Here is an 11,926-nt window from a genome sequence, read left to right as displayed (position 1 = left end):
GATTATCCCTAGGATCAATGCTCTAAAACAGGGGAGAAAAAAATCTGTTGGTTTATTATCTATAGCTAATTAAATTTCCTTGGAGATAAACAGTTTACTTGAATAATAAACTCAATCCCTTAAAGTACATTTTTAGGAATAAAATTATACCTATACATATATATGAATGTACTTAATTTAGAAGGAAGACGAACTATGTCAACAGATAGATGTTTCCAAAACTTAATATAATTTTAATTGTTTGTTGTATTTAGTGATTCTGGTTCATTCATATCAAAGCAGCTCCAAGATGAGATGAGAATAAGCACAACCCAGTAACCAGCTTATTATGGCTTTTTCTTCAGGTTTCCTTTTTTTATCATAAAAAACTGGATAAATTTTGTATTCTGTACAATGATATATGTGTTTGTTTTAACAAGTAAAAAATAGCATTTTTTAAGATTCTTAGTTCCTGGGAAATTTATTAAATTCCTCTCACCCTACAGCATTTTTCCAAAAAAAAAAAAAAATACATTACATATGTCCTGAATCTTTTCACACATCTCATTTCAATTCTGATGTTCTCAGGGATAAGAAATCCAAATCCCTAGTATAGAACTAAATTTTCTTCCAATTTTATAAATCCAAGAGGGTCATAACATTGCTTTTTTTTTTTTTTTTTTAGCAGAGAGAGTGCAGCAGCAGTTCATCAAATGAGGTAAATGATGTTTATGTTAATTCAGAGTCCCAATGAATTAGAAGACATTTATGAAAAGCAGTTAGTTAGTATAAACTTACATATACAATGTCTCATCATATCAGCACTACGTATGTGGTATTACCTTTTCATATGTGATTATCAATGCAAAAATTTTAAAAAGTAAGAAAGCAACTGATTGTCAAAGACAAATTTACAGATTTATTTCTAGGCAAACAACCATCTGGTCAGGTGTGGTGTCCGGTTTTTTGTTGTGTGCTTGTTTTCCCTCTGTGTCTTCTCTTTCCCAGATTTAGTTAGACCTCAGTTTCATCATTTAAAATTCCATCAATGTCTGTCCTCCTAAACTAATGAAATATTTCATTTTATATTCTGTATAGAAATATCTGATTCTAGATTAATACAATACTGCAATCCTCCAACAACTGTTCTCTTTGCCCCTTTTTAGAGAGCAAAGATGGAGCACATAGCTGATGATGAGGACCCTACTTTGACTTTGGAACAAGAACTTTATCCCCCCAAAATAAAATCAGACAAAAATAAAACCAGCCCAACCGGGAGGGGCAGGTTCTCTTAACTCAGTAAAGATGTTTATTTCCCATCTGTTTCCAACATTCTGCATAACATCCTAGTGGAAGCAGTGAGAAGGGGAAAGACAGCTTGAATATAGTGTATGGCACAAATTATTGATCTTATCTCAATCCTTCAGGAATACGGGGCTAAAATCACTTAAGAATTCTTCCCAAAAATGTGAATTAATAAATTATAGTATTAAAAATGCATTTTTTAATTTTTCTACAGGAGGTTGTTCCTAATATCACCGAGGTGAGATTTGTTTGTTAAATTTGAAATATCTTAACCATTGTCCAAGATAAGTCAAAAACTTACTTAACCTTTATATATATATATATATATATATATATATATATATGTATATATATATATTTTTTTTCTTTTTAGCAGAAGCACATTCCAAGGGAAGCCATGCTTAACCAATACAATGTGGTAATACTTCATTCAATTTTACTTCATTCAGATGCCAAGGAATAAATGAGAATGTTGTATTGATAAATTATTTCTCTTTAATATTTGCTAGAATTTCATCCATAATAAGTAGTCCACTAAAAGTAAAACTGACAACTTTCTTATCCCAAGTATGTAATTCATGCTGTCAGTTGAGTTTTTTTTAAATTTTATAATCAACTTTTGAATTTGAATAATGTAACGTGTAAGTAGGAGCCTGTCAGTTTGGTTAGACTTGAGTTTGACTTGAAGATTTACGTGAAATATGGTTTTCTTACTCACTATAAGTCTATGACTTAAATTCTAAAAAGGTAGAGATAATAAGAAATATTAAGTGATATAAAGCAAGTATTATAATTCATGTCAAATAGTAAACTCTCAATAAACATTAGCTAGTGTTAGAAATGCCATTAACTTGGTTCACCTAGTATCTGATTTGATTTGGACAAAAATTTTCAGCCAGAAAAAAATATTTTCCATTTTATTTGTAATTCTTGCATAAGACATACTATATGTACAATTGTGGATACTCAGATTTATATTTAACTTCATTGTATTTAATTTTTACAATTTTTTGAAAGTAGTTTTGCTAATGCTTTAAAAAAGGAACAAAAAATTAGCTCAATTTATTTGTGGTAGATATACCCTTTCAGTAGAATTAATAATTCCTTGTTCTTTATCCCTGGGAAAGGGAATTGTGGGATTCTTGCATAAAAATAATGGGTCTGAATTGTGTGATATCCAAGAAATTGAAAAAAAAAATTCCTTTTAAAACAGGAACAGCTTCTCAGACTGATCAAACACAGCCAACCTCAGCGGGTAATATTTTATTTATTATAATACAAAATCATATCCTACTTAATAAAATCTTATTTTAATTGGATACACTTCTTAATATGTTTTCATTTTTCCTCAGAAATTATTTACTCTGATCTTGACCTTTAATAATTAATATTTATCTAATGTATACATATTGACTGGCAGAGCTTGTTCTTTCTATTTATGCCTGAACTAAAGTTGTATATCATAGCCTTAACTACCAACTAGGGAGAAATTTATTTTGATTTCATTCTGTGTCAAATCATTATAGACCCTTTGTGATGATAATTATATTCATGAATTTATCATGGTGTTTATTTCCCTAAACTCAGTGTTTGTTGAATGTTACATAATTGCACTTAACTATGAAATATGCATACCTGTGAAAGCACAGACACATCAAATAAACTTTCCAGTTGAAGAAACAGTGTAGATTCTTGGGAAGGAATCAGGAATGCAAAATGCTAGAATTGCTTTTATCAAAATTGTCACAACCCTCTCATCACTATCGTAAAGTTTTTCACTTGGGAGGACTATTTTTTTTTTCCTTCGGCTACAACAAAATGTTTATATTTAATTAAGTCTTTAGGGAAAAGACTGGGTGTGTCTCAGTTTAGCAAAATTGTGAAAAACATTTACTTCTATTATCAATGGAGAAAGACAAAAGTCAATAACGGATTCAATTTGGATCTAAATTGTTACTCCAGTTTCAGTTTTCAAGTTACTCATGTTTCACATAAAATCCAAATAAACGTAAATGTATCAGTATACTACTAGAATTCATCATTACTGCTCTCATGAATAATGTATTTTAGTACCTTAACTATACCATTCTTAGGCTATACCATCCACAAGTTGTTAGAACTACACTGGTCTTGTTCACAGTTTTATAGTATTTCATAATTGTAACCCAGTACCTGACATAGTCTTTGAATGAATGCAGGTGACTTAGTAAGGTTGGTTATTCCTAATTAAACAGAATGACTATTCTAAAAGGACCAATTTGCTTTTCTTCCTCAGGATATGGTCCAGACCCAGGTAAGATGACTTATAATATCTAAATTATATTAATTTTCTTTCACATGTTATTTTTTATAACATATGATTTTTTAATAAACAGAAATATATTCCAGGAGAGAGAGTGGTCTACCACCCAAATCTGGTAATATTTTATTTAAAATTTACCAAAGATAAAACTTAAATAATGATAAAAAATGACCATGCAGAAAATAAATGGTCTTAGTTCTCAGGTGATTTTCCCCTAGAGAATAAAACTTATAATTTCTTTATTTTTCCAAACTATAATGAGTTTGACTTTTAGCTATTTGTACAGTTAAAAAAATTAAAAAATTATTTTGATGCTTTTTGATAATTCTGCCATAGACTGTATTTTATTCTAAATATCATGGTTGATGATATAATCCTGGTGCATTATAAAATGAATGTGTCCTATCAGAAGATGTTTAAGTAAATGTATTCTATTTTCTACAGGAGCAAATTCGCAGAATGAATGTGCACAACCAGATCCTAGAGGTAATGTTTCTCTTAATATGAAATAATTATATACTGATAAGTTTAAATATGTTTGCTTTTAAATAGCCTCCCACTTTTGAAGACATTCTTTCTTCTCAAGCAATTTCTCATTTCCCACTATTCAAAATCATATTACAGTCAGGTGCAGTGGTGCACCCTGATAATCCCAGTGGCTCCAGAGGCTGAGCTGAGGCAGGAGAATCACAAGTTCAAAGACATCCTGAGCAAAAGTGAGGTGCTAAGCAACTCAATGAGACCCTGTCTCTAAATAAAACACAAAATAGGGCTGGGGATATGACTCAGTGGTTGAGTGCCCCTAAATTCAATCCCCTGGACCAAAAAAACAAGTCATATTACATTAATTAATCCAAGTGACAAGAATTACTAGTCAACTATTCTTTAGAATGGGAACTGCTCTCAGCTGTCCCTCAGCTGATATGAGTATCACATTTGTAACCATGAGCAATGTAAAGTATTCATCTCCAATGTTACATTAATTTGTTCTTAAACATGTTCTTTAGTTTTAGTCTTATATTCATAAATTTGTCTGATTCTCAAATTTGACTTATATTTAGAAATCTCATTTTCAGTTAAAATTTTTCTCCTGTAAGCAGAGCATAATGGAGATTTACCAGGTTTGCTTGAATTTATCTGAAGAGATTATCTCTGTACAAATACTCTGATCCTCTATTTTCTCATTTGTGAAGTGAGTTTGTCACCAACAGAGAATAGATAATGTTTCTTCCCCTCCCCTACTTACCATTGATTCCACAGTGTTCCTGAGGTTTCATCAGGGTAATAGCCAGTTACTCCGAAACATGGGTTGCCATACAGTTCTGAATTCAGTGAATAAATAGACCAATTTCATAGCATTCAGGATGCCTTCTAACCAGTACTCATCATTTAGTAAATCTTGAAAAACCACTGAAGATTTTCCATGTGTCTTGGAAGAAAAATTTGCTCTATGTAATCAAAATGCAACTGGCAAAATTAGTGCTGGTTTCCAAATCTCTAACATAAAATATGTTTCAGTTAGGTTGTGTCTGTCTTTGAAGATTTATTCAGTCTTAAAGGGAAACTCTAATTCTTTTTCTTTCCAGAGACAGCCCATGAGAGTTGTGAATGAGGTAAATCGATGGTTTTGTGCCTGTATGTGTGTGTGTATGTGTGTGTGTGTGTGTGTATGTGTGAGTGAGTGAATACTGCTCCAAATATTATGAGCAGTCAAGTTAAAAACAAAAACAGAACAAAACAAACAAAAAACCTAATTGGGTCTGGACTTATAGCTCAGTGGTTGAGTACTTGCCTAGTAAGTACAAAACCATGAGTTCAAATCCAGAACCCCTACTAAGGAAAAAAAAAAATTTAATGAAACTACTATACCAACTGCACCATTAACTAGTGCTTTACCAACACTTCTTACCTACAGACCAGTGTTGATCTCTCCAGTGCTAGTTCTAACATTGCTATGCAAGATCAACTTTAAGTTGACAAAGAACAACAAAATGATAGTTCTTTGTCCATCTCTAAGTGAAGATAGCTTCAGGCCATTCTTTAAGTCAGAAAAATCTCAATTTGATGTTTCCTTTGTCAAGATTTGAACTTTTATTATAGCATTGTGTAGTGGAAACAACTTGGGTTTTAATTCTCAGTTCTGATATCCTCTAGTCATATGACGTTGAACATGTTGTGTATCCTCTTTGATCCCTTGTTTTTCACCTGTGGGAAATCAATGTATGTCTATCTACTCCATCCCATTCTCCAAACTCCCAGATCTTGATGTTTTTGTATGTGTTTTCTTTTAATGGTAGTAACTCTGCATTCAATTTAGTGACTCTGGAACATTGAAGATTTAATTTATATATCTTGTGACATGTTTAATTTTATAAAAAGCATGTAAGAAAGCCATGGAGTTTTCTCTCTTTCAATATAATTAGGAGATAACTGTTCCCTAAGATTCCAAATTTTGAAGTTGTCAACCAATTTTATGATAATGATTCCTCAATGTGTATCAAATTTTATTTACAATTCCTTCTGAAATTCCCCAGTCTCATTCATTAACCAAAGTAAACACAAAATAAAAGCAATTATTCACTTTGTTTGGGTGCCAAAGAGTGTACTGGTTTCAACTTTCCATGTGATTCTTTAAAACAAGAGTATGCTAACTATATATGTGTTTTTTACTTCTTAATGAGGGGTTTTGGTAGCAATAATTTTGTCTCTCATGGTGTTTAATTGGATACAAATAAAAAAAAACTCACTTTTTTTCTCTCTGTTAAGGAACTGGCCCAGTTGTATGTTGAGGTGAGTTGACTTTATTATATTTAATTGTATTTTATCTAAATATATTTCTTTTGTACTGGGGATTGAACCCAGGGGCACTTAATTACTAAACCACATCCCCAGTCCTTTTTTATATTTTAATTTTGAGACAGGGTCTCACTGAGTTACTTAGGGCCTTGGTAAATTGCGGAGACTGGCTTTGAACGCACAATCATCCTGCCTCAGGTTCCTGAGCCACTGGGATTATAAGCATGAAATTCAGATGTCATATTTGTTATAAACTTTGTATAGGTGTCCCCAGCAAAATTTGAAATGCTTTCTGTTTTTCTTTTTTTCTAATTCTATCAAAGTAAACATATCTTTTATCTAAATGTATAGATGATTATGTGTATTAACAGAAGCAATTAAATGAAATGCCATAATGAATCAACAGAGGCAGCTATTCTGCAATTTCAGAAAGGAAAATGATGTTTTGATCCCTGTACTCTAGTTTTTGGGACAACACTGTACTAACAATTGCTGAAATATGTTTTTTTCTGTTTCTGGCATTCCTGAAAATCTGCTGTGTTGACCCTAGGTGCAAAACCCTTACTTTTACCTCAGTTTCTTCAAGGAAAATTAATGATTAAGATCTAAATGACAAAAAAAAAAAAAAAATCCAAATGTCCTGAGTTTATAAACTAAGTAACAAGTAAATTCATGCTACTACTTTCTTCTGGTAATTGTACCTATGTGAGTATTGCAGATCTTTAGAGTTCAATATTAAATAGAGACCTTTAAGAAGTGATGAAATGATTCAATTTTTCAGAGATTCAGAGCAACCACTGCTAATACACAGTTGCTTTTCAATCATCTTTCTCTCTAGCCTTTCCAACAGTTCTACCAGCTTAGTGCCTATCCCTCTGCTGCTTGGTACTATCCTCCACAAATGCAGTATGTTCCTCTCCTACCCTTCTTCCACATCTTCAGACCCACTGCCTCTGAGAATGCTGAAAAAAATGTTATGCCAGTGTGGTGGTAAGTCCAGTAAAATTATCAATTTTGATGTTCCACTCCAAGAAATAAAAGAAAATAGCTTAGAGAACATTCCATGAGGAAAAATACAGAATGAACACTGCAAATACATACTCACTGCATAGTACTAGCATTACCTTAAATAGAATATTTGGAATACATTCTGGCATCTGAGGCTCATATTCATTTCTAAGTTACTTGTGAAGGCAGTGTTGAATCCATTCTATGAGAAAAGTTTGTTCTAATGAGGGTATGAAAAAACTCCCCAAATTAAAAATATAAAGATTTCTGATATGCAAATCAACATTATCCTCCTTTCATTTTTGACTAATTCTAAATGATTTTCTTTTAGTTATACATACCCTAAATATAAAAATGCTATGTATAGGAAAGGGCACAGATTGGGGCATCCAGTTGTTCTAAATTTAAGACAACCATTTTGGCTTATTTGAACTTATTTGGCAGTGCTTATTTTTTATAATCTTAAAGGTGATCAAATGTAGTATTCTTTGTTAAGTATAGTGATGGGAAAATAAGCGGATAGGTAGTAGTCACTTTTTTCTTTAGTAGAATTTTATTGCTGATTGCCTTCATTACATGATTTTAACAATCTTTTTTTTTCCCCCCCGAGAAGAATTAAGTCAATTCTCAGGACTCCACAATTACGGCACTTGGTGAGTTTGGAAATTACATGTATACCCATTGATCCTACTTCCATTTGAAAGTTGTTTTTTTTTTCATAGTGATAATGTATTTAAATAGAAACCTAAAGACACCTAATTTTAACAAATATAACCCATGCTGTTTGAAATTCCTATACAAGTTTGGTGTGAGTGCTACTAATTTTCCATGAATGTGGACATTTGTATCTTTTAAACTGGTAAACCCGATAGTGGGATCCTATTCTTTATGATCACTGTGATAGAAATCTCTAGCAAATCATATAGTGAAATTAAGTGTTTTCCTTTCAACCACAGTTGAAAAGGTCTACAGATACGTTTTAGTAGCCTTTATATACTATACCAGAGACTCTAATGTATGTATGCGTGTGTGCACATGCATGTGTGTGTTCCCTTTCCAATGGTAATATCTTCCCTCCTAATGGGTCACATGAAGGAAAATCATAAAAATTCTGAACTATTTAAAAACATTATCTTCTAATCACCTCATCATACCTTCTATGATACTATAAAAGATGTTACTACTTTGTAATAAATTTTCTTCAATTCTTACTTACAAGAGCAATGTTTAAGTATGTAGGTAACAGGAAAATAAAAATAACATTGTGAGCTGATGTAATATGAAGAGAAAATGACTAGTAAAATGTATGATATCATAAAAAATTTTCTTACCCATGTTATTTAATAAAACTAACCTCATAATTCTATTTCTATTTACAGATGTGACTGAAATTTCCATTCTCTGAATTTCTCCTCACTGTCTATCATGTGAAACCAACTGATCCAAAAGCTTTCACTGCTATATTAGAATAGAAAAATGCTGTTTTGAGGGCAATCTTTCTTGAGTCATCTACTGTATTTTAGATAGCGTATCATCCTTTCTTTAAGTTAAATTTTTCTAGACAGTTTATTGTCCAAACTCCAGTTGAGTCATGACAATATGGAAGGTAACTAATCAGAGGGTATTACAGTCTTTACTATGTTTCTATAATGGAAATTTTATTTAAAAAGTCTATGAATTGCTTCTTCTGCAAGTGCCATTATTTCAAGTAATTGTGTGTAGAGCCTGAGATTTACTCTTTCTTCTTTCTTCTTTCTTAATAAATTACATATTAAGGCACATTTTCTGTCATTATTCCTTTCGGCTGTATTTACATAATCCTATCAAGAATCTTCATCCATGTGACATTTAGTTTTAGCTGATTTTTATGACACTTTCAATCATATCTCAATAAAGATTTTTTAAAATATTCACCTCTGACTGATGCTAGAAGATCATGAAAGGCATTTGTAAACTAGTCCAAGATCTTTCATTTAAAGTCAGTTTCTATAGAAAATATCCCATATGGGCATAGTTATAGTTGCAGAAAGGAATAGCAATGTGGCATTTATGGGCACACTGGGCATTTCAATAACCTGGTTATGAAATTTACTTATGCCATCTGAGTCTGTTTGAATCAAATCTACTTGATTAAACCTAAGTGTACAGCTAGAAAGATAGATACTTTTAAAAAGGGCAACTTGGGAGACACAGTAACCTGGTATCCATGATAAACTGTTCAGTGCCACCAAGAGCCCAGTGAGGAGCTATTCTCAAAATGACAATTTAGTTAGTTGCTCTGATACCATCAAAACCCCGGGTAATATTTACCTTATACTAAGTTCCCCACATCAACCAACCTGTATGAAACTTTAATAAGCTACTCTATCTACAAGATCGAAGTATACAATTGACAAAGACTCTTTCACTATAAGTTAGATGATCTCTATAGTTTTCAGCTGTTCAGTATCTGTGTTAGTCAGATTTTTGTCACTGTGATGAAAATACCTGATAAGAACAACTTAGAGGAGAAAAAGTTTACTTGGGCTCATGGTTTCAGAAGCTCAGTCCATGGTGGACTGACTTGGTTGCTTTGGGCCTGAATTGAGGCAGGACACCATCGTAGAACGGCATTGTATAGGAAATCTGTTGAGATCATCGCAGCCAGGATGCAAAGTCAGAAAGCATGGAACCAGGGACAAAATATAATCCTCAAAGGCACGTCCCCAGTAGCCTACTGCCTCCAACCATACTCTACTTGCCTACAGTTACCACCCGGAAATCCATTCAACTTATTAATCCATCAAATGGATTAATCCATTTCTTAGGTCACATGTCTCAGAATCTAATCATTTCACCTCTGAACATTCCTGCGTTACCTATACGTGAGCTTTTCAGGGGACACCTCATATTCAACAGCATCCCACCAAACAGATATAAAATACCTAAACATAAGTTTTTGTTTTGGTTGGGTTTGGTTTTTTCGTGCTGGGATTGAACCCAGGGCCTTGTGTCTGTGAGGCAAGCACTTTACCAACTGAGCTATATCCCCAGTCCTAAACATATGCTTTTTGCCTTAAAATTCAAAAGAAAATCCTTTAGTATTGGGTCTCCTACTTTTGCTTAGAGTTACAAAGTACAAAGAGAAACAATTTGCTTTTCAATCTAGAGAAGATTTTTTACTCAGAATGTGATGGACTGACAGGTCTGGCTCCATGAGATTGTTATAGGCCAGACTATAAGGGAAATGACTAAACAGACTCCATTTTGCTCTGAGACTCCATGTTATGTAGGAAATAAGTTTCTCCCATGGGAACACCCCACCTCTGTACCCATCATCAGTGACATAGTGTGACATGTTTAGCAATACAAAATGACAATTCTTATGTAATGAAAAATTGCTCTTTTTTGATTCCTGTTGCTCCTAAACAATGTACCATGTGAACAGTGATTGTGTGGATATTAGTAACTCTTCTTTAGTTTGTACCTAGGTAAGGGTTGTTTTGACTCACTTCCCTCTCTGTTGATGATCTCATGATGTTAGTTTGTAATTTTGAATCATAGCAACAGACAGTTATGATTGATGTGATTTTTGGTATAACAACCCCTGCAACCCTATGGTCAGCTGTTCTCCCAATAGCCATTTTTTGGGTATTGTGTGAGACAGTCAGCCAACCAGCTTAATAAAGACTCTCAAATCTGGACTTCTCAGTGGTGATCAGTCTGTTCTTAAGTTGAGCCCCACAACAAGAATGTTGGACCTGCAGAAAATTTATGGAGAAGGCATTCCCTTGTGTCTTTATATAATGTGTCTCCAAGCTTCTGTCATCTTGTTTTTTCCCAAGGTTTCTAGGGTATTTGATACATTTCATTTCATGAATCCTATAGCAATAAAGTCATCAATTTCATAGATGTATGATTAGCCACAGGATGCTAAGTCATGCTTTCTGCAAACTAATTTTAAAGTGCAAGACTAGAGTAGATTTTCCTTTGGAACTGTTCAATGAAGGGGAGGCTTATGTTTGTAACACAAAATCAATTTATTTTATGGTACTATTTTATTCTATCCTTTAACTTTAGTTTTTAAATAATAATGGACAAAATGAATTTACTAGGTTACTATTGGTGAAGTAAGTACCAAGAATTTGCCTGAAAATTACCACATTTAAAATATTATTCTTTGTGTGTGTGTGTGTGTGTGTGTGTGTACAATGGGTCAAAGTGCACTCTATTGTCCTGTGTAACTAATTAGAACAAATTAAAAAATAAAAAAGTTTTCACTACAGTGACTTTGAGTTCTAATCCAAGTAAGACTCTTTTGTTTATTTATTTATTTATTTTCTAAATAAGATTCTTACTGTTTGAAATTCCTATAGTTCCCTGCTGTTACTACCACCAGCCAGGAAGAAAGAAATGTACCAGTTGCCTTGTTTGAAAATTAGTGCCATTTGACACTTCTCATGTTCAATGTATTCTTTTAAATTTGACAAAAGTAATGGAGCTTACTTACTGCTGGTAGAAAAATATATAATACATGGTCTGGCCACCCTAGCCTTT

Source organism: Sciurus carolinensis, chromosome 10, assembly GCF_902686445.1.
Source record: "Sciurus carolinensis chromosome 10, mSciCar1.2, whole genome shotgun sequence".
NCBI lineage: Eukaryota > Metazoa > Chordata > Mammalia > Rodentia > Sciuridae > Sciurus > Sciurus carolinensis.
Note: the sequence above shows the minus strand (reverse complement) of the source record.